Source organism: Sorex fumeus, unplaced genomic scaffold (genome assembly GCF_029834395.1).
Source record: "Sorex fumeus unplaced genomic scaffold, SorFum_2.1 ptg000029l, whole genome shotgun sequence".
Lineage (NCBI taxonomy): Eukaryota > Metazoa > Chordata > Mammalia > Eulipotyphla > Soricidae > Sorex > Sorex fumeus.
In genome coordinates, this window is record NW_026606086.1 from 4402414 (window position 1) to 4426385 (window position 23972).

At 54.1% G+C, this 23972-nt stretch overlaps 1 pseudogene; it reads left to right on the plus strand.

The window, feature by feature from the left end:
• The window catches only part of LOC130024608 (CAP-Gly domain-containing linker protein 1-like), a 58436-nt pseudogene extending 35299 nt beyond the window's left edge, over positions 1-23137 (plus strand).
• The last annotated feature ends 835 nt before the right edge of the window (positions 23138-23972 follow it).

Consider the following 23972-nt stretch of genomic DNA (forward strand, 5'->3'; position numbering starts at 1 on the left):
GGACTTCTCAGTAAATAATGGGGTATCCCAAATGGAGAGTTCTCTAAGCTTACTGTGTTTATGCAAAAGAACAAGCCAGGTTTGTTAAACTATCTTGCAAAGTTTTAAAATGAAGGTGGAGAGAAAACCATGTTTCTGCAACTTGCTTTTTGAAAGAATCAGATTCTAATTCTACAGAGGTGATTGAAGAAATGTATTTCATCTTGATCTAAAAGGTACCCCTCTTTGGGAAATTTAGATAAAACTTGGTTTACTCTCTGTAGGTAAACAGCCTAATGTGTAAAGGAACTCAATGTTATACATGCTGTTACTAGTCTGATCAGAGCATTGGAAGCCAGAGCTTTACTAGGGTGAAGCTCATCTCAAAGTACAGAATTGCTTTCCCCCAGCCTGTGCATTGGCCACAGTGTCGAGAAAAGCATCTAAACTGGTTCAATTAGAATGGATTAATATCTAGTTCTAAAATACTGTGAATATTCTTTCTATACTTTTTGTATTGCATCTCATTTTCTGTGAACAATCGTTTGCAGAGAACAAGGATGTTAACAGCTCTTAATTTTTGTTGCGTCATGGGATTAACACCAGAGAGTATTTCCTCTAAGTCAGAATGTTCTGCAGAAGAGGAACAGTGGGCATAGTGGACATTAGAGATTTTCAAAAGGAAGTTGGTGGATGATTTACCCAACAAGGAAAGTTGGTAACTCCTGGACCAATGCAGTGGAATATATATATATATATATATATATATATATATATATTTTTTTGGGGGGGAAACACCATGAGGTACAGTTGTAGATTTACAATTTTTTGTGCTTGGGTTTCGATTATACAATGATCAGAAAACCATCCCTCCACCAGTGCCCATTTTCCACGACCATGGATAATATCCCCCCACCCCCATCCCCCCATCCCCCCCTGCCTCTGTGGCAGGGCAATCCCCTGTGTTCTCTCTCTCCTTTTGGGTGTTGTGGTCTGCAAAAGAGGCATTGAGTGGCAAACATGTTCAGTCCATAGTCTACTTTTGACATGCATCTCCCCTCCTGGGAGGATCCTCCAAACACCCTTTATTTGGTGCTCCCTTCTCTATCTGAACTGCCCTTTCCTATAGGATACCCGGCTGGCCTCTAAGTTATGGAGTAATCCTCCTGGTGCTGATCTCAGCTATTCTTGGGTATTAATCTCATACTTTGTTACTTTATATCCCCCAGATGAATGCAATCTTTCTATGTCTATCCCTCTCTTTCTGACTCATTTCGCTTAGCATGATACTTTCCATATTGTACCACTTGTATGTAAATTTCATGACTTCATCTTTTCTAACAGCTACATAGTACTCCATTGTGTAGATGTACCAAAGTTTCTTTAACCAGTCATCTGTTCTTGGGCATTCAGGTTTCTTCCAGTTTCTGGCTATTGTAAAGAGTGCTGCAATGAACAAACAAGTGCAGATGTCACTTCGACTATACATTTTTGCCTCTCTGGGATATATTCCCAGGAGTGGTATTGCTGGGTCAAATGGGAGCTCAATTTCTAAATTTTTGAGAATCGTCCATACTGTTTTCCAGAAGGGCTGAACCAGTGGACATTCCCACCAACAGTGAAGGAGTGTCCCTTTCTCGCCACATCCACGCCAGCATCGGTTGCTTTTGTTCTTTTGAATGTGGGCCAGTCTCTGAGGTGTGAGATGGTATCTCATTGTGGTTTTGATTTGCATCTCCCTGATGATTAATGATGTAGAGCATTTTCTCATGTGCTTTTTTGCCATTCGGATTTCTTCTTTGAGAAAGTTTCTGTTCATTTCATCGCCCCATTTTTGGATGGGGTTGGATGTTTTCTTCTTGTGGAGTTTAACCAGTATTTTGTATATCCTGGATATCAACCCCTTGTCAGATGTGTATTCGACGAATATCCTTTCCCATTCTGTAGACTGTCTTTGTATTTTGGTCTGCAGTGGAATATTATTAAATGGTTATGCTTTAACACCAGTGAAAACCATCTTCCATGGAAAGGAACTGAACAGCAAGTAAGGTAGAAGTAATTCAGAACTGTGCTTTCTGTGCCATTAATGAACCTAGAGAAACTCCTGAGCCTCCTCTCCTAACACCTGTTCAGCATCAAGGAACTTAGAGGAGGGTCAGCGGCTTGACCTTATGCAGATGATCAAATGCTCATACATTCAAGGTATAAATACCCGTTGGTTCTCATTGAGAGCTTCAGTGTATGGGCAGAAGCTTTTCCTATCTGTACTGAGAAAGCCAGAGAACGGCTTGGTGTTTCTGTGTCCAGTAGAAAAATCTGGACACAGGAAGTCATTTCTCTATCAACCAAACCTGCGGGTAGAGTTATTCCTTTCCATTATTTTAGTGATAGATATGGGTATAGCATTATGTCACTTTGCTTTCTGTTGTTTTAACTCTTGTTTTTTAAGACAGCAAACAACATTGTCCTTACTGGGTCAGAAAGGACCTTCTACTCCTCCAAGGGTCTAACCATTTCAAAGTGATATCCCTCAGTCTAATCGATCTGATCTTTTCTTTCAAATAATTTCAGGAACCCAACCAATTCATTGCTGAGGGCCACTAAAAAGCTGAAGTAGCATGAGATTTCACCCCCTGCTTAGGCAGGGCCAGCCCCCCATTGTCAGCATGAAGCAGCTCCAGAAGATGGACCTTCTGCCATTCTCCCTTAAAGATTCAAGGTGGTGGCATCTCTAGGGGGGATTTGATGTAGACAGGTAGATAAGGAAAGGCCCTTTGCAATGAAACAAAGTTTCATGGAAGAAGAATTCTAGGAATGACCCACCTTGTGGATACAGAAAACAAAGGCCTGATAAGACCATCAGCAGACCCTATGGATAAAGGCCTCCTCCCCATGAAATTCCTCTTTTTGGACCTCCCTGGTAACCTCCTTAGCAACAGACTTTTACCTGGGAAGAAGCCGCATGTGGGGGCAGGTTGGAGAAACCCTATAAAGGCCACCTTGAACAAAGAAGCCCATGTGCTGCTTGCACCTACGTGGCCGAGCGCATGTGTCGCCCGCATCTCCCCTCTTGAGATGTGTAGTTTCATGCTTTCGTGTCTAATGCTGGGATGTGTGTAGGGCTCTCTCCACCCTCGGAGAAGCCCGCGTTCTCTCTGGACGCATTACTCTCTCTCTCTTACTCTCCATTCCCCCGCTTATCTACTTATTCCTTTCTCTCCCTCTCCAAAAATCCTCCAAATAAAATCTATTTGTTTCACTGCTTGTCTACTCCTGAAATTCCTTTCTGCAAGGTGAGACAAGAACCCAGTAACCCTGGGTCCCCGGTGGCAGAGGTGGTTGGGGAGAAAGTGACCGTCTTTCTCCTCCCCGCTTCACATAAGTCACCCGTGGGACCCACCGACATCAATATCACAGTGGGAGGGCTCTTGCCTTGCTGTTTCTCTAACTCATGTTTGATTCTTGCACTCCGTATGGTTCCCCGAGCACCGCCAAGATTGCTCTCTGAGCACAGAGCCAGGAGTAAGCCCCGAACACTGCCAAATGTGCCACAAAAAAGAACTATCTTGTTACAGATTCGTTTTCTGCATTTACTGTTATGACTAAGGAGAACAAAAACTTCAACCAGAGTATCAGGAGAAAAAGACATAATTCAACAGGATGGAAAAAATCTTGAACTGAGGTGGGGCAGATAAGCCCAGAATTTGAACTTCCTGCAGAAATGCAAACGAAAGTCAGAATGAAAAGGACAAATAGGGGAAGTGCAGGATAGCACAGCGGGCAGGGAACTTGCCTTGTTTGAGGCCAACCCAGGGTCGATCCCTGATCCCCGGCATCCCAGGTGGACCCTCCTCCCTCTAGGAGTGATGCTTGAATGCATCGCCAGGAGTAAGTCCCTCACATCACCAGGTGTGTCCCCAAAACAAAAGAAAAAGGCAGATGGGCTTAAGCATATCTGAGCTTTGCTCTGAAGTCTGGGGCCACAGGGAGCACAAGCTTTGCAGGAGGCAGAGTTCCCTGCCTCCATCCAGACCCCAGCAAAGAGCCAGGAGTATCCCCAAGGCCAGCCCACTGCCAGGCTACCGAAGATGGAGGACACAAGGAAGGGAAATGCGTTTCCCATGAAATCTACTGTGCTGTAATTCCCTGTGACACAGCGCACCCCCCACCCCACCCCCACCGTCAGTTCTGGTTGCGGGGAGACCCCCTCCTCTGTACTCTTGAGTGGCAATTGTCGGGGTCTGCTGCGCGTCCACGGTTGCCGCCCATCTCAGCTCCTTCTATCAGCTCATCCTTTCAGCCCCCAGAGCTGGTCCCAAATGGTCGGTTCATCCCTGGTGCTATTTGCAGGAGACAACTCCCAAGTTGGGGGCACAAAGACACCAGAGTCCCATCCTCCCCCACGCTCCCCACAACGCACAGCCCCCCAGAATCAAGGCTGGCGCCCCTGGCTTGAGGAGGAACCATCCGTCAGAATGGGAAGCAGTTTTTTGTTTCATTTTGGTTTTGTTTTTTTAAGACACTCATCTTGGCATGCAACTTAGTGCTGGAGCGGGTAGCACAGCGGGGTAGGGCCTTGCACGCGGCCGACCCAGGTTCGATTCCCAGCATCCCATATGGTCTCCTGAGCAACACCAGGAGTAATTCCTGAGTGCAGAGCCAGGAGTAACCCTGTGCATCGCCGGGCGTGACCCCTGGCAAAAATAAATACATAAATAAATTTTAAAAAATAAATGACCCATTTAACCACTTGTCCATTTCCCTCTGCTGTCTCATCACCTCTGTTCCCCTTCTCCCCCTATGTCCCAGGAATGTTTATGCAGCCATCCATGGAAAGTCACTCTTTCAGGGGCCGGGGAAGTCGTAGAACTGGTACTAGCTTGTCTTGTACACAGCTGAGCTGGGTTCAATCCCTGGCACCCCATGTGGTAGCCTGAGCCCAGAGCCAGGGTAAACGCTGAGCATGGCCAGGTGTGCACCCATCCACTCCGAAGGAAAAAACTTTCAGTGAATCTACGGAACAAATGATGACTTTATTTTTTTTTGTGGGAGTAAAACATTTTAAAACTATTAAAAAATTTTAAAACAAATATTGAACTGTTTCTTCTCATTAATCATGGCAAGTTGTGTCTGATTCAGAAATCTGAAGACAACTCAATTGTAGCTAATCCCAGAATCTTCATCGCCAGGTAGAGATTGTAAAGGATTTAGATGTAGGTCTGAGTGTGATGGTACATAAAGTGCTAAAAGGAATTTGCTCTGCTCTCAGGTTGAAAGCCTAGAAGGGTTTAGGTCCAGTTTCCCTGGGTTCATGCAGAAACCGCTGCCTGCCCCCAAGGGCCTTGTTGGCGTGCAGTCCTGATGGCGGAGGCTCTCTCCATCCTGGGCTCCCACATGGAGGCGCATAACTGCTGCCTCTGAGCGAGGATGTCGGCTACACTCACCCAGCCCCTGGGTTTGCTGCGGGTTTTCCCCAGACTGTTGTTATCTCCAGCTTAGCTGCACGCGATGTGTGCCAAAGGTGTGTCTCTGCACTTTGTGAAAGTCAGCGTTTCTTTCGGGAGCTTGTCTCCAAGTTAGCTTTTCAGACAGGTTGAAAACAGGTCAAGCTGCGGAAGGCAGGGCCAGTCCTGCCCTGCTCCGACCACTGCTAAAGCCCAGAGCAGACGGGGGCGGGGTGGTCCTGTTCGGCGTACCCCACTTCCCTGACGGCCAAGGACAGATACCAGAACCAGAATGTCAGGTGCGGGCTTTGGTCAGGAACTCTGCGGGGCCGGGAGGCAGCCTCCGTGGTCCTGAGCTCACTGTGGGTGCTGATGTCTGGCTGTCTCCGAGCTCACGCGCTGCCGTGCTCACCTCACCCTCTCTTTTTCCTCCCACTCCTGCTTCCTTTGCTCTATCTGTGTGTCTTTGATGGAAAGACTAAAGAATCTCTATCCACGTTATAATAAATTTCATATTTTTTTTAGTAAACCAAGTCGTTGTATATATATTTTTTGGTTGCCTTCGTCCCTCTGTGTCTTGCTTTTGTTTCGTAAAATACTGTCGACAACACACACAACACACATTCACACACACACACGCACCCTTTTAGATAAAACCACAACAAAGAACTTCAGTGCCAATTTAATTCTCCTGGCTGTAGTTGCATTTCTCTTCTTGTTTCTAATATTTGGTTCTTGTTATTTGCATTTTGAAAGGCTGCCCAGTAACACTTTAAGGCATTTGCATCATGACTGAGATTTATTTCTTATGAAAGTCGTAAGGAAAGAATCTGGATAGTGTGATCCCTTGGGAAAGGTTTCTGGCCCCGGACACCTCCCTTCCGGCTCTCCTCCCTCTGCTGTTCCTCATGACACCAAGTCTAAAGCGTGTGGCTTTAAAGGGGCCCACGTATTTGTGACTCGGGCATCGGTAAAGAGGCCCGATGTCCTCCAGCCACTTGTGGATTGCACGGTAGAAGTCAGAGCTGAGAAGAGACCAAAGGAATTAGGCGTGAGGACTGGTCAGCAGCAGCAGCTGCCGGGGTCTGTTTGGCCGTGTCCATGTAGGGGTTGCCACACATGCCCACTCGAGGAAAAGCTGCCAGGTGATTGTGCAATGTACCAGGCTTGTGTCAGGAACACGCCAAGGAAGCTGCCCTCCCCTCCTGCCTCAGATCTGATGGCTCAGGCTAGTTGGATAGTCCTGACCAATGAATGGGAATGTGGGACTGGAGCGACATTCCAGCGTGGAGAGCGTTTGCCTTGCACACGAGCAACTTGGGTTCGATCCTTGGCATCCCATATGGTCCCCCAAGCACTGCCAGGAGTAATTCCTGTGTGCAGAACCAGGAGGATGCCCTGAGATCTCTCGGTATGACCCCCTCCACCCCCAAAAAATCGGAATCTGCTCACGATCACGATCACAACCATCCTGTTGTGTCGGTCCCTCACTGGGCAGGACCCAGCGATGGCCAGGGGAACCCGAGGACCCCCTGAGACCGCTTCCAAGAGCCGGGGCAAGGGGTGGGGGGAACATGCCCTCGCAAGGCCAGCTGGCAGTGCAGGGGAGATGACGCCAGGGCACCCTCATCCCCCCCCGCCCCCAGCTTCCCGGGAGGGTCCCTTGGAGGGAGCAGAGGCAGCGCTGTGCCCCGGCTCTGCTGGGGGTCTGGGGGGTCTGTACAGCCCTCGGGGAGCGCTGAGTCTCGGCGGCCTGTGTCCTGGCTCGGTGGGGCACCCCCGGCACCCCTAGCGGGACGGTGGGAGATGAGGGGGCATGGGGCCCTGGGGTCAGAGCTGGGGGCTCTTCTGCTTCCGCATTGGGGTCACAGAGACCTTGGTGACCTGGGCCCTCTGGGCTGGGGCCCACCTGCAGCCTCTGCTGTAGCCTGGGCGGGTGAGTCGCGGGGGTCATCCCAGCTGCAGCAGTGCTTGGGGACCATGTGGCGCAGACCCCTGTGCTGCCTCTCTGCCCCCATGTTCTTGATTCTTTAAAAGAAGCGTCTGGGAGCCAGAGACACTACAGCAGAAAGGGCACTTGCTTGGCGTGCAGAAGACTCGGGGTCGAATCCCGGCACCCCATAAGGTCCCCCTGTATTGTAAACCAAAAGGCGTGTGTCAGAGAGAGGGGGAGAAAGAAAAGAGGGAGAGAGGGAGTGGAGAGAGAGCACTGCAGAAAGGAGGAGGGAGAGAGAGGTGCCTTGCCTGCCTGGGGGCGTAGGGAGACTGGGAACATTGGTGGTGAGCAATGTACACTGGTGAAGGGACAGGTGTTGGAACATGATATGACTGAAATCCAACCATGATCAACTCTATTTCATTAGGATTTAAAAATTTCACAAAGAAAATAACATTTTTAAAAAGAAAAAACAAATTTAAGTCAATCTTGAAATTTTGAGCGAGCAGCAGTGCAGTGGGCTGGTGAGCGATGCTAGCAGAGCCTCACCTGGCAGCTGTGGTGGGAGTCAGCTCCCACGCTCCAGAAGCTTCCGAAGCTTGGCGCCTCTCCCTGGTCCAAACGGAGCCTTAATCATCAGCGTTCTTTGGGGGGCTGCGGGGGCTGAAGCATATGAAGCGTATCCCACCCGCAGGCAAATGCCTTAATCCCTGTACTATACCCAGCCCCGGAAGGTGAGACATTTAAGCGGGAGGTAGGTAAAGGCCCTACATCCTGCCTAACACAGCGGTAGGGCGTTTGCCTTGCACGCAGCCCACATGGCCGACCTGAGTTCGATTCTTCTGCCCCTCTCGGAGAGCCCGGCAAGGTACCGAGAGTATCTCGCCTGCACGGCAGAGCCTGGCAAGCTCCCCGTGATGTGTTCGATATGCCAGACACAGTAAGCGGAAGGAGGACCAATTTTATCTTTAGTTATTTTGTTTCTTTTATTTATTTATTTTGCTTTTGGGTCACATCCAGAGGTGCTCAGGGGTTACTTCTGGCTCTGCACTCGGGAATTATGCCTGGCGGTGCTTGGGGGACACTATGGGATGCTGGGGATCGAACCCGGGTCGGCCGTGTGCAAGGCAAACACCCTAACCGTTCCGCTGTCACTCTGGTCCCTTCCCTTTATTTTATTTCAATCAAACAAACAAAACCAATATTCTGCGTCCCACCCGCGGTGTCCAGGGGCTGACAGGCAGGGGTCGCTCCAACGTCTTAGCACCAGCGCTGCTGTCTCTGACGCCAGTTCTCGGCTCCCGGGGGATCGCGGGCCGCGGCGGGGCCGTGTGGGACCCTCAGACCTGGGGTTGGATGGTCTGGGCTGGGCGGAACCAAGAGGCGGAACCCCAGACAGGAAAGAGGTGCGGGGTCGCCAGGCGCTTTCAGCTTCTGGCGGCGGCGTGACATCACGATGTTCACGTGACACACGCGTCACGTGGCGGCGGGGCTGGGCGGTGCCAAGGCCGCGCACCTGTCCTTAGAGCGGGTGACTTTAACTTGCTGCGGGAGTTCCTGGACAAGTGTGCAGGCAGCAGGCTGAACCCCGCGGCGGGTGGCGGCCTCTGGGGCAGGGGACGCCCCCCAGTGCCCTCAGCCCCGAGAGAGGGGGCGTTGCGCTCCCCGCCCCTGCGGCTCGGCTCTAGGAAGGAAAACGGGGGCGACTCCAGTTAGTCTCAGCAGGAGGAGCCCAGCCCCCCGTCCAGGCACTCCCCGCTGTCCCCGTGTGCGGGGTGGCGCTGCATGCTACGCTGGATACCACTTCTCCCAGCTGCCCATTCCTCCACGGTTCGCGCAATCAGTTACTCCAAATGAGGAAGAAGGACCCTGGTGTCGCACAGGCGAAATGCTCACAGGCCGCTTGGCATTCGTCCTGGCCCCCAGTGACACCATCCTTGCCTAGGTAGAGGCGAAGGTCAGCTGGAGGCCTGACTCTCTCAGGGGCACATGACACTGTCCCAGTTTTCCAAATACTCTCTCAGAATTAAGATACCTATGGGATACCTACACGAGAGGTTTTCATTTGATTGATGCTGGATTATATGACGCCTATTACATGCTGGGTTGAACGGTTTCCTTGGCAGTTCACCCACGGGGTTCATGACCCCAGTCTGACCCCAGGACACTGCATACACACTCTTTGTGGATGACAGTGAATGTGCTTCCGTGGCCAGTAGCACCCCTTGCCCTGACACTGTTTTTCTTCAGGCCACGGAATATGAGTGTGGTCAGCTATTGCTAACTGCAAGTTTTGTTTGTCCAGAGTTTGCAAATGACTGTTGTTTGCTGTTGGCCGTTACTGAAATTGCTTTTACTAAAAGAATGGGATGCTTTTCCCTCCCGCAGGCAATAGTTTGGGATGAGTATCTCACAGGACCGTTTGACTTGATTGCACAGTACTCACTTCTAAAGGTAAAAAGGTTTTGGTTATTATTATTTTTTTGAAACTGTCATTCTGGACTCTAGCAAGAGTAATATGATGTTCCACTTCTGGAGTAAGTGGTGTGCAGAGCTGTCTGGTTTTTAGAATCACTGACGCTGTTATGAGTGGTAAATGTTTTATCTTCTGTGGACCTTTTGTTTATTTATTTAAAGTAAAAAAAACATTTTATTTGGTGACCTTTAGGAAGAGGACGAGCGGAGAGAGAGTAACATTTCAGGAGAGACCGTGGGCTTCTCCAAAGACAGAGAGAGCCCCTACACACATCCCAACATTAGAAAGGAAAGCACAAAAGTCCCCATCTCAAGGAGAGCTGCGGGCACCGCATTTGTTCGGCTACATGGGCACAAGCAACTCAGGGGCTCGGGCAGCATAGGAGCCTTCAGTGGACCTTTCAAGGGTGGGTGTGCACCCCCCTCTTCTCCTTGACGGAGCGGCATGTCTTCTGATTGTTACTTCATGTGGCTCCAAGTTTTTCAGACACAGGATTGGTTACTTCAGCCTGAATTTATACACCTGGCTTTGGGGAATCTAAATTTTTATCCTAAAGTGGTTTTGAATTTTATTTGGGGGCTCGTGCCAGGCAGTGCTCAGGACTTACTCCTGGCTTTGCACTCAGGATCACTCCTGGCAGTGCTCAGTGGACAGTATGGGGTGCTGGGGATAGAACCCCGGGTCAGCTGAATGCAAAGCAAGCACCTTAACCACTCTACTTTCTCCCTAGCCCCAGATCTCCTGAGCACTGCCCCAGGGCACCTCCTGGTGGTGATTCTTAGCACTTCGATGAGGCTTGGCGCTGTGGTGGCAGGGATATCCCAGGCCACTCCAGTGGCCTCTCTTGGGATGCACATGGAAATGTTTGAGACCCTTGTGGTGCCAGGGGGCGAAGTTGGCAGTCATGTGTCAGGCATGTACCATAACCCCTGCATTCTCTGACTCAACACTAAAGTCTACTGTGCTTTGGAGTGGGAGTGTTACAACACCTGGGTTTTTGTTGTTTGTCTGTTTTTTTTTTGGGCCACCCTTGGCAGTGCTCAGGCTTATCCCTGGCTCTGCACTCACGATTGACTCTTGTTGGTGTTTTGGGACTGTGTGGGAGGCCAGCAATCCAACCCAGGCTGGCTGCCTGCAGTGACTCCAAGTTTGGGTCGGCTGGTAAGTTTTAGGGGTTCTGTTCACCATTTGTATATGTTCTTTCCTAGGAACATGAAATTTATGGCATCCAGAACAGTAAGTGAAGTGACATCATTTACTAATAGGTTAGCTGAGTAAAATCAATCTCAAAAGTGTCTGTTTTCGAAGGTGCGACCTTTGTGTGTAAGTCAGAATACTTGAAAATGTCAGGCACTGACTTTCAGCCCAAGGTTAAAGCGAGCTCGAGCCAGGACACCATCGGGGAAACCGAGGTGAAGGCCTTGTGCGGAGGGCCATGCGGTGTGCAGCCCCGCTGCTCGGGCCGCCCAGGGAGGCGTGAGGAATAGAGCGTTTCTGAGGGGTGCCTGGGTCTGAGGTCAGGGGGCTTTGGCCCCGGATGTTAGATTCTGTAGCATTTCAGATCTGAGTGGGGGCTAGGAAAGCTCATGGGGCTAGTGCCAGGCGCACAGCCAGCACTCGGTTCCATCCGCGCTCCTGCCTCATCGAGTGAGCACTGAGCCGGGAGTATCTCCTGCTGGGATACAGTCTGAGAAGTTTCCCACAGTCTGATTCGTGTCTTTTCTTCAGAACAGGGAGCCCTAGGCCGCAAGAGGGGTAACTCCGGCGCCTTCAGGAGTGGCCCTGGCCGGGGGCTGGGGAAACAGCCCTGGGGATAGAGCCCCGGTCTGGAAGGACAGGGATGCAGCTAACAGCTAACTCTCTGGGGACACAGAGCCCTGCAGCTGCTGAGTGCTGGCCGAGTCCAGACAGTGCTGTCTATCCAGTGTGCCAAGCTGGTTATCGCAGAGTGGATAGCTATGGCGTGTGTGTGTGTGTGTGTGTTTGTGTTGTTAGTGTGTATGTCACTGCAGTGTTGAATGCGTGGATCAGTGACAGCGGCCACGGAAGCAGAACAGGACCACACATGGAGGCATTTCCACACAACAAAGCGTTTTCCTGCTTTTTAATGATTATGGGGGTGTTTTCGGTTTGTGTTTTACCAGTTGTTCCGAAGGATAACTTCTTAAGTTGCTTCCTTTTGTGGGACAGTCGTAAGCAGTGCCCCAGGGGCCGTGGGGCTGATCTCGGTGATTTTCTGCTCTGTGGGGTCAGTCCGTGGCCCTGGGGCCACCTGGGCTGTGCCTGGAAGCGGCTGGGGGTGATGCCACACACAGCCCCTCTGGGTTGATTTCTGGCACAGGAAGGGAAGTCTAGGCCCCAGGGGCCGTGAGGACCCTCAGGGCCTGCGACCAGCAGTCTGTGGTTGGCGGGTCCTAGGAGGCTCAGTGGGCTGGGGCTTTTCCCACCTGGAGTGGAGGGTGCCCCCGAGCAGGCGTGGGGATGCGTGGTGAGTCTGGGGCGGGGGCGCTGCAGTGGGGACAGCCCCCTGCTGGCACGTGGGGGTCGCCCAGGCTGCAGCTGACCCCCATCTCCTAGACTGCGTGGAGCCAGGCGCCTCGGGATGAGGGAGAGGCGGAGCCCGAAACCTGTGCCTGACGCTGCCACCAGACTGGACCCCGCGCGGCACGCCAGGGGCCCCTGCCCGCCCCGCCCCGCCCCACCGGAGGGGCCGGACGCCGAGCCCGCTGTCCAGTCCTGCCGCTGCCGCCGCCGCCACAGCCACCCAGCCCCGCGGACAGACGCCTCCGGACGGAGACCCCCGCGCCGGGGGACCGAGCCTGCGCCCCAGGACTCGCGCGCCCTGCGCTCCCCTCCCCGCGGCCTGCCAGCCGCTGCCCCCATGAAAAACGGTCACGTGGCCTCGGGGTGCGCCTCGCTGGGCGCCGGGGACTGGGGTCCGCCCCGCGCGGGGAGACGGGCGCCGGGGGTCGCTGGCCAGGAGTCGCCGGCCCTGCTCCGGCCCCCGCCAACCAACCTGGGGCCACGGAGCTCAGGCATCCGGCTGGAGGCCCCCCAGGGACCGCTGCGCGGGCAGCGCCCTCTCCTGCAGCTCCGCAGCCATGGGCGGCCCCTGAGGGGCGGGCAGGGAACCCCCGGGACGCGGGGACGTGGCCTGAGGGAGGCGCTGCTGGGTGCGGGTGGGCGGGACTCCCGCGCCAGGCAGGGCCGCGCACCTGTGCAGTTCGCACGGCGGCCAGCAGAGGGCGCAGCGAGCTGCTCACTGGCCTGCTGGGGCTGCAGGTCAGTCCCTCACTGGGCAGGACCTGGCGACAGCCAGGGGAACCCGAGGACCCCCTGAGACCGCTCCCAGGAGCCGGGGCAAGGGGGGGGGGGAACATGCCCTCGCAAGGCCAGCTGGCAGTGCAGGGGACATGACGACAGGGCGCCCTCGTCCCCCCCTCCCCCAGCTTCCCGGGAGGGTCTCTCCAAGGGAGCAGAGGCAGCGCTGTGCCCCGGCTCTGCTGGGGGTCTGGGGGGTCTGTACAGCCCCCTGGGAGCGCTGAGTCTCGGCGGCCTGTGTCCTGGCTCGGTGGGGCACCCCCGGCGCCCCTAGCGGGACGGTGGGAGATGAGGGGGCATGGGGCCCTGGGGTCAGAGCTGGGGGCTCTTCTGCTTCCGCATTGGGGTCACAGAGACCTTGGTGACCTGGGCCCTCTGGGCTGGGGCCTGCCTGAAGCCCCTGCTGTAGCCTGGGCGGGCGAGTCTTGGGGGCCATCCCAGCTGCAGCAGTGCTTGGGGACCATGTGGCGCAGACCCCTGTGCTGCCTCTCTGCCCCCATGTTCTTGATTCTTTAAAAGAAGCGTCTGGGAGCCAGAGACACTACAGCAGACAGGGCACTTGCTTGGCGTGCAGAAGACTCGGGGTCGAATCCCGGCACCCCATAAGGTCCCCCTGGGTCTGCCAGGGGTGGCCCCTGAGCATCGCCAGGCATGGCCCCAACGGTCCCCGTCACTGACACTGTTCATTGATTTGCTCGAGCAGGCCCAGTAACGTCTCCACTGTGACAATTGTTACTGTGTTTGGTATATCGAATATGATACGTCACGGGTAGCTTGCCAGGCTTTGCTGTGCGGGCGAGATACTCTCGGTAGCTTGCCGGGCGCTCAAGAGAACCCGGGTCGCCATGTTGGCCGCTTGCAAGGCAAACACCCTTATTTTGGATCACACCCGGTAGTGCTCAGGGCTTACTCCTGGCTCTGCACTCAAGAATTACTCTTGGTGGAGCTCAGGGTCCCTATGGGAAGCCTAGGATTGAACTCAGGTTGGGTCATGTGCCAGGCAAACGCACCTGGGCATTTGGGCCTCTCCCTCTGCCCCCACCCCCAAGAAAGACTTTTTCTCCCTCACTGTCAGTAAAATTTCACTAAACTTCTGCAAGCATCAAAGCCTGGGACCCTCCCCCCGCAATAGTTCTGGGAGCCATTGAGCGTAGGTTCTAGGGCAGTTGTGCACTGGCCTCTCTCTGGGTTGATTTCTGGCACAGGAAGGGAAGTCGAGGCCCCAGGGGCCGTGAGGACCCGCAAGGCCCGCGACCAGCAGTCCGTGGCCGGAGGGTCCAAGGAGACCCAGTGGGCTGGGGGTTCCCGGGGGTTCGCACCCAGCCGCAACAGCAGCAGGGCTCGGTGGGGAGAGGAAAGTGCCCCCCCCTCATGACCAGCCCCCGCGGCCTGGGGGCACAGGTCCGGCCACTCCTTCAGGGAGAAGGGGATGCAGGAGAGACCCCAGACCTCGGGGTCAGAAGAAGCCGAGCCCGTACATGCCTCACGTACCTTTGAGCTTCAGTTTCCCCACCTGGAGTGGAGGGCAAGCCCGAGCAGGCGTGGGGGTGCGTGGTGAGTCTCGGGTGGGGGCGCTTCAGCGGGGACAGTCCCCTGCCGGCATGTGCGGGCCACCCGGACCGCCGCTGACCCCATCTCCTAGACCGCACGGAGCCCCGCGCCCCCGACGAGGGAGACACAGAGCTCGAAGCCTGAGCCCGATACCACCGCCACCAGACCAGAACCCCGTCCCCCCCCCCCGTGCCGCACGCCAGGGGTCCCCGCCCCGCCCGAGGGGCCGGATGCCGAGGCCACCGTCCAGTCCTGCTGCAGCCTCCACAGCCCGGGCCCCGCGGACAGATGCCTCCGGACTGAGACTCCTGCGACCCAGGACTCGCGCGCCCTGCGTTCCCTGCGACCAGTCCGCCGCTGCCCCCGCCCCCAGAAAAGACGGTCACGTGGCCTCGGGGTGCGCCTCGCTGGGCGCCAGGGGCTGGGGTCCACCCCGCGTCGGGGAGACGGGCGCCGGGGGTCGCCCACCGGGAGGCGCCAGCCTTGCTCCGGCTCCCGCCAAACAACCAGGCGCCACGGAGCTCGGGCATCCGGCCGGAGGCCCCCCAGGGACCGCTGCACGGGCAGCCCCACCTCCTGCGGCTCAGCAGCCACGGGCCGGCCCCCGAGGGGCGGGCAGGGAACCCCCGGGACACGGGGACGCGGGCCTGAGCGAGGCGCTGTTGGGTGCGTGTGGGCCGGGACACCTGCGCCAGGCAGGGTCCAGCACCTGTGCAGTTCGCACGGCGGCCAGCAGAGGGCGCAGCGAGCCGCTCACTGGCCTGCTGGGGCTGCTGGTGGGTCCCTCACTGGGTAGGACCCGGCGATGGCCAGGGGAACCCGAGGACCCCCTGAGACCGCTCCCAGGAGCCGGGGCAATGGGGGGGAACATGCCCTCGCAAGGCCAGCTGGCAGTGCAGGGGAGATGACGCCAGGGCGCCCTCGTCCCCCTGCCCCCAGCTTCCCGGGAGGGTCCCTCCGAGGGAGTAGAGGCAGCGCTGTGCCGCGGCTTTGCTGGGGGTCTGGGGGGTCTGTACAGCCCCCGGGGAGCACTGAGTCTCGGCGGCCTGTGCCCTGGCTCGGTGGGGCACCCCCAGCGCCCCTAGCGGGATGGAGGGAGATGAGGGGGTGTGATGTCACTTTTCACGTGACCGCAGCCTCACGTGGTGGCGGGGCCCAGCGGTGAACCCGAACGTGCTGCACGAGTTCCTGGACATGTGTGCGGGCAGCAAGCTGAGGGCCGGAGCGGTCAGCGGCCTCTGGGTCCGGGAGCGCCCCCCAGTGTCGGCAGCCCCGAGAGAGGGGGTGTTGCGCTCCGCGCACCTGTGGCTCGGCTCTGGGAAGGAAAACAGGAGCGACCCAAGTCCATCTCAGCAGGACGAGCACAGCCCCGCGTCCAGGCACTCCCCGCTGTCCCCGTGTGCGGGGTGGCACTGCATGCTACCCCGGGTACCACTTCTCCCAGCTGCCTGTTCCTCCAAGGTTCGCGCAATCAGTTACTCCAAATGAGGAAGAAGGACCCTGGTGTCGCACAGGCGAAATGCTCACAGGCCGCTTGGCATTCGTCCTGGCCCCCAGTGACACCATCCTTGCCTAGGTAGAGGCGAAGGTCAGCTGGAGGCCTGACTCTCTCAGGGGCACATGACACTGTCCCAGTTTTCCAAATACTCTCTCAGAATTAAGATACCTATGGGATACCTACACGAGAGGTTTTCATTTGATTGATGCTGGATTATATGACGCCTATTACATGCTGGGTTGAACGGTTTCCTTGGCAGTTCACCCACGGGGTTCATGACCCCAGTCTGACCCCAGGACACTGCATACACACTCTTTGTGGATGACAGTGAATGTGCTTCCGTGGCCAGTAGCACCCCTTGCCCTGACACTGTTTTTCTTCAGGCCACGGAATATGAGTGTGGTCAGCTATTGCTAACTGCAAGTTTTGTTTGTCTAGAGTTTGCAAATGACTGTTGTTTGCTGTTGGCCGTTACTGAAATTGCTTTTACTAAAAGAATGGGATGCTTTTCCCTCCCGCAGGCAATAGTTTGGGATGAGTATCTCACAGGACCGTTTGACTTGATTGCACAGTACTCACTTCTAAAGGTAAAAAGGTTTTGGTTATTATTACTTTTTTTGAAACTGTCATTCTGGATTCTAGCAAGAGTAATATGATGTTCCACTTCTGGAGTAACTGGTGTGCAGAGCTGTCTGGTTTTTAGAATCACTGACGCTGTTATGAGTGGTAAATGTTTTATCTTCTGTGGACCTTTTGTTTATTTATTTGAAGTAAAAAAAAACATTTTATTTGGTGACCTTTAGGAAGAGGATGAGCGGAGAGAGAGTAACATTTCAGGAGAGACCGTGGGCTTCGCCAAAGACAGAGAGAGCCCCTACACACATCCCAACATTAGAAAGGAAAGCACAAAAGTCCCCATCTCAAGGAGAGCTGCGGGCACCGCATTTGCTCGGCTACATGGGCACAAGCAGCTCAGGGGCTCGGGCAGCATAGGAGCCTTCAGTGGACCATTCAAGGGTGGGTGTGCTCCCCCCTCTTCTCCTCGACGGAGCGGCATGTCTTCTGATTGTTACTTCATGTGGCTCCAAGTTTTTCAGACACAGGATTGGTTACTTCAGCCTGAATTTATACACCTGCCTTTGGGGAATCTAAATTTTTATCCTAAAGTGGTTTTGAATTTTATTTGGGGGCTGGTGCCAGGCAGTGCTCAGGACTTACTCCTGGCTTTGCACTTAGGATCACTCCTGGCAGTGCTCAGTGGACAGTATGGGGTGCTGGGGATAGAACCCCGGGTCAGCTGAATGCAAAGCAAGCACCTTACCCACTGTACTATCTCCCTGGCCCCGGGTCTCCTGAGCACTGTCCCAGGGCACCTCCTGGAGGTGATTCTTAGCAGTTCGATGAGGCTTGGTGCTGTGGTGGCAGGGATATCCCAGACCACTCTAGTGGCCTCTCTTGGGATGCACATGGCAATGCTTGAGACCCTTGTGGTGCCAGGGGGCGAAGTTGGCAGTCATGTGTCAGGCATGTACCTTAACCCCTGCATTCTCTGACCCAACACTAAAGTCTACTGTGCTTTGGAGTGAGAGTGTTAGAACACCTGAGTTTTTGTTGTTGGTCTATTTTATTTGGGCCACCCCTGGCAGTGCTCAGACTTACCCCTAGCTCTGCACTCAGGAATGACTCTTGTTGGTGTATGGGGATGGTGTGGGAGGCCGGCAATCCAACCAGGGTTGGGTGCCTGCAGTGATGTCTGAGTTAGGGTCGGCTGCTAAGCTTTAGGGGTTCTGTTCACCATTTCTATGTGTGCTTTCCTCAGAACATGAGGTGGAGAAAATGTTCACACTCAAAGAAAGCCGCTTGCAAGCAGCGGATGTTAAGAATATCATTTTTTTCATCAGACCCCGGCTAGAACTGATGGATATAATTGCTGAAAATGTGCTTAGGTATCTCAGAACTGATACATGGTCCATACGGAATCATTCCTCTAGTGGTTTTAGTGCTCATCAGGACACCTTTGCTTGCCAGTGCTTTAAGAAGTGGATCTTTGGACAGATGTGAGAGTGTGTCGGAGGAGAATGGGGGGTCAGGAGTAGGATAGTCTGCAGTCAGACAAGGATAGATCCTCGGAACCCAGTGTGGTCCCCAAGTCTTCCAGGAGTGACTTCTGAGTGCATAGCCAGGAGTTATCCCTGAGCACCTGCAGGTGTGGCCCAAAAACTATAAATAGAGAATGGGAAACTTTGTGCATTGGGGCTTGGGGAGGCAGGGCAAACCACAGAAACCCTCTCTCTCAGGACAGTAGGAAGCTCCGGCCTGTCTCAGTAGAAGGACCCAGATTTTTTTATAAAAAGAAAAACAGCTAGTGGTTCTTTTTCAAGTACTGAATACCATATGCTCAAATTTCATAAGCAAAGTCAGACGAAGCTGATTAAAATTTAATGCTGCAGCATCTATGGAGGAAGTGCACCAGCCCAGTCTGCATTATGTTTGATCGACGTGGCCCCTACGGACGGACTTAAAAGCATGCGGGGTATTTGCGCAAGATCGGGCACGGTGTGAAGCAACCATTTATTTTCCTAGAGACATCGCTTGATTAAATAGAAACATTTTTTTTTCTGCAAGAAACAGATGTCCATTGCAATAACCCTGAGAGGTTTTTGGGGTTTTTTTTCCCTCTTTTTGGGTGAAACCCGGCAATGCACAGGGATTACTCCTGGCTCTGTACTCAGGAATTACCCCCGGTGGTGCTCAGGGGACCATATAGGATGCTGGGAACTGGGAATCGAATCCGAGTTGGCCGCGTGCAAGGCAAACGCCCTACCCACTGCGCTGTTGCTCCAGCCCCAACCCTGAGAGTTTTCATGTCCCATCAATGGCCCAAGAGAAGCAGCACTGCCCCTTGGCAGAGCACAGGTCAGCGGTTTCCAGAAAAAGCATCACATCAAGAGAGCAGGAAAACTCGAAACTTGGGCCGAGTCAGTAGTGGGGGGTTAGCTCATAAGCGTCTCTTTAGAGCCCACTGTGTGTCAGGCACAGGTGGGGCCCTGGGGAGCAGTCCTCGAGTCGGGGCCTCGGGCCAACGCACGGTCCTTCTCTTGCAGTGAAGACAGACGTGGCCCCACAAGAGATTTCCACATTTTGTTTGTGTACCGGCGTAGCCTGCTGTGTGCGCAGCGGCTTAAGGACCTGGGCGTCCTGGGCTCCTTCATCCGTAGGGAGGAGTACAGCCTGGACCTCATTCCCTTCGACGGGGATCTTCTCTCCATGGAGTCGGAGGGCGCCTTCAGAGTATGTTCAGTGTTTGCCCTTTGAACTTGACACTCGTTTCTGCCTCATTTGTGATGGTGACACTCACACTGGCATTTTAGTGATTCCTGGAAGTGTCCAGTTTCTTCCTTTTGGGGAGAGATGGGAGTTGGGCCACACCCAGCAGTGCTCAAGGTTTACTCCTGGTTCTGTGCTCAAGGATCACTCCTGCGCATGCTCGGGGACCATATGTGGTGCTGGGGCTAGAACCCAGATTGGCTGCGTGCAAGACCAGCGCCTTCCCCTGTGCTGTCTCTCCGGCCGCTGCTCCTCTTGCTTATGGAGACCCTCCTGTTCCAACAAATTGGCTTAAAATTGTTGTTGCTCTTACTGAACTCTCAAAAATTAATTGTCCTTAAATGTGTTTATTTCTGGTGTTTCTCTGCTGCTGTTCGATGTTTGTCCTTGTGCCTGTCCCACCCTGAATTCACTGTGGAGGAAGCTTTGAGAGTGGAAGGCAGGACCGCTCCAGCCAGAAATAGTCAAGTCTCTCACTGCGTTTTTCCAGCTAGCCCATTGTGAGTGATTTTGTTTCCATGACTCGCCTTTCCCATTGATTGAGTCTTGGCAAGACCTGAAGACTCTAATCTTACATTCTCATTTTCAAGAAATAAAATTGCTTACATTTTTCATTCAAACTCTTGAGGTTCTGCAGTGTTACCTCAGGTCTGGGTGCAGGGTGTGCGGGAAATTCTGTTTCTCCCACACGCCCGTCCCAGCCTGTTTCCTACTGGTTATTTTCAGCACATATTTATTTGTTTGCTTTGCTTTGGTTTTTGCTTGGGGCCTCACCTGGTGATGCTCAGGGGTTACTCTTAGGGGTCCTCAGGGGTCCATATTTGACTCTTTGATGCCAGGGATGCACCTTCCCACTATACTATCTATCTGGTCCCCCGGAGTTTTTCTTTTTTAAATATTGTCTCTTTCTGAAAGGTTGTTTTTTGTTTGCAAATATGATTTTATATGTTTTGTTTACTATCTTTATGACAGGGAGCACTTCTGAAAAATTTCTCTTTCATAGTGTCATCTTGGCTCTTAGGGGTGCCCGGGCCAGAACTCTGGCTCTTTCTTCTGTGGGGTGAGGTTTCTCCATGCTGAGTCCCTTAAGATAATCTGTAGACCCAAAAGCATTGATTTATTTGAGTTTTCACCCAGTTGTTTTTCCTATGGCACATTCTTCACTGGAAATAGGGAAAATTAGGCATGGCTGGAGTTCTGGCAGGCCGAGTGGGGGACCCCCCCCAAGTGGGTAACCACCACCTAAAGTGTGCAACCCTCAGCCTCAGCCAGAAAGGGAGGGAAAGGGAAAATAAATACTGGAATGAAGGGGAAGATGCAAGGGGGAAACACATCGGCTTGATAATGTCTTCAAAAAACGGCGTACCGGGCCAGAGAGATAGTAATGTGGGTAGGGCACTTGCCTTGTCCCTTGCAGACCCGGGTTCATTCCCTGGCACCCCATACGGTCCCCCAAGCCCCGTCAGGTGTCACCCCCAGAGCCAAGCCAGGGAGTCAGCCTGAACCCGTGCACGGCCCCAACGCTCCCAGTGCCTGTCTACGCCCTCTGCGCCCTCTATCATTGGAAGCTTGTGCAGGTGTGTTTGAGATGCGACTGCTTTTCCCTGCATTCCTTGGGCGTGTGAGTTGATTTGTGGTACTGCTGCTGCTGGTCTCAAGACACGACCTTTCTAGAATGCAGGTGCATCACCAGATTTCCGCGCACCATTTCCCCTCGGCATGTTGGTCTCAGCTGCACCTTAAGAGAAAGAACCTGGGGCTCGCTTGGGTTCTGGGCTGCTGTCACCCAGCTCCCTGTGGGTTTGCTCACGTCTCTGGGCTTCAGCCTGTGGAATCCAGAACTTTCCTGGGCTCCCCTGATGGTCTCTCCCCACCCCAGTCATGAAGCAGGGAGGGGCTTGCATGGCCTTGTTTGGTGACAAGACACAGGCTTGCATGCCCCTGTGTGGTGACAGGACAGGGGCCTGCCTGCCCCTGTGTGGTGACAGGACTAGGGGTTCGCCTTCCATCCAAGCCATTGCAGGTCTGGGAGCGGTCTCTCTGCTCCCTTTCCCAGTCAGCAGTGCGGAAGCGTTGAGGAAGCGGCTTGGTCAGCCCAGCTGAGGATAGGAGCTGTCTCGGTCACACCCAGGGTTGCTTGTGGCCCTGCGTGGGCGGGGCAAGGCCATCCCAACAGACAGACCCGAGACAGGTCGGAGCCAAAGGCCCCACATCCCCCCGTGGATGCTGCATTCACGCCTTCTCTCCCGCCCTGAACCACAAAGGCCCCCAAGCCCACATCACCTGGGGAGCCCCGAGTTCAGGACAGGAGGGACCCACACACCACCAGTTATGACCCTAGTGGCTGTTAAAGAGGAATTCCAAGGGCTGGAGCTATATACATTTGGAGGGCATTTGCCTTGCACGCAGCTGACCCAGGTTCAATCCCCGGCATCCCATATGGTCCCCGAAGCACCACCAGAATAATTCCTGAGTGCAGAGCCAGGGGTATCCCCTGAGCCTCGCCGGGTGGGAGTTGTTAGAAGTGTCTCTGTAGTAATACGCCGTTTTTCAAAATGAATGTTTTGTTTGGGTTCTCGGGGCTCGGCAGGCCAGGCAGGAGCCGGCTTAGCTATCCGCAGGCAGACACAGTTCCCGCTCTGGACATCCTGACCAGTATGTTTTGGACTGAAGTGTGAGGCTGCACCCCAGACTTGGCAGAGACATCCTACGGGATCTTTGTGGATGTTATGCTCACTCTGGGCCAGGCTCTCTGGGAGGTCTCTCTCTCCACCCCACCCTCAGTCTGCACCCCTCGTCCTCATGCCTTTGGGGTGTACGCCTGTTGGCCGCTGCCTTAGACAGTGTCAAAGATTCCACAATGAGGAGCTGGACCAATAGCACAGCAGGTAGGGTGTTTGCCTTGCATGTGGCCGATGTGGGTTCGATTCCCAGCATCACATATGGTCCCGGGAGCACCACTAGGAGTAGTTCCTGAGTGCACAAGCCAGGAGTAACCCCAGTTCATTGCCGGGTGTGACCCAAAAAGAAAAAAAATAAAAAGAGAGTCCCGCGACGGGCACCAGCAGTGCTGCCCCATCAGGTGGAGTGCAGGTGAAGCGCGTTGCGTGATTTTTCTCCTCTGCTCTCTGCACTTGCTGGATGAAGGGATTGAGGCACAGGAGTGATCTTGAGGCCCTGCTGGGGACCGTGTGTGCTCTGTCAGCGCTGCTGAACCACCCTGCTGGGGGGCGCGTGCGTGCTCTTTGCTCTTTCTGGGCCAAAGATGTTTCTTTCTGTCTGTGTGTGTGGACCTTGTGGCCCTTCTCCGAGACCGTGGCTGCCCTCCTGCTGTCCCCTGTGACACTCGCTGCTGTATGTGAGAGAGGCTACCTGCCCTTCTGCAAGCCCAGCGTGTTGTGCTGTGTGGTCACGCGGGCATGCGGAGGCCAGCCTTTCCTCGCCCGCCCAGCAGTGCTCGCCCCCAGTAGAGATGCTGCCTTGAGGCCTCGGTGCTGACTCACAGAGCCTGTGCCCACGCGCCTGGCCCTCTCCCACAGGAGTGCTGCCTGGACAGCGACCAGACGGGCCTGTACCACGTGGCCAAGGGCCTGATGACGCTGTAGGCCTGTCCAGGACCATCCCCTAGATCTTCAGCAAGGGCGAGTGCGCCAAGGCTGAGCCTGGGCGGGAAGGGAGGCCTCTCTCCTACGGGTGGGGTTTGGGGCTTCATCTCGTAGTGCTCTTGGCTCTGTGCTAGGGCCACCAAATTGAGGCTGTCTGCGTGCAAGGTGTGACCCCTGGCCCCTCTGCTGTCTCCCAGCCCTCTTTCCTTTTCTCTTTTCTGTTCTTTATCTTTTATTTTCCATCCTTACTCTCCCTCCCTCTCTCGCCCTCTCCCTCCTCCCACCCTCTGCATACCCAGCAGTGCTCGGGGCTCACTCCTGGCAGTGTTTGAGGGATCCTATGTGGTGCCAGGAATTGAACCTGTGTCAGCCACCTGCAAGCCAAGCATCCTACCCACCATACTGTCTCGGGCCTATCTTGTATTATTTTATTGTTCCATTCTTTTCTGTCTTATTTTTAAATTTTGGATTTCCGGGCTCCTTTTAGCTTCATTTTAAAATCCGCCCATTGCTAAAAAGGCTCTCCCTGATTCTGTACTTTGTTCCCAGCAAGTGGCCAATATGCTGATGAGGATGAAGAGAGAGTTTACAGAAAGTCAGAATTCAATATTTCCTGTTTTTGATAACCTCTTGTTGCTTGATTGAAATGTGGATTCATTAACGCCCCTTGCGACTCAGCCGACATACGAAGGACTCATCGATGAAATTTATGGCATCCAGAACAGTAAGTGAAGTGACATCATTTACTAATAGGTTAGCTGAGTAAAATCAATCTCAAAAGTGTCTTGTTTTAAAGGTGTGGCCTTTGTGGGTAAGTCAGAATACTTGAAAATGT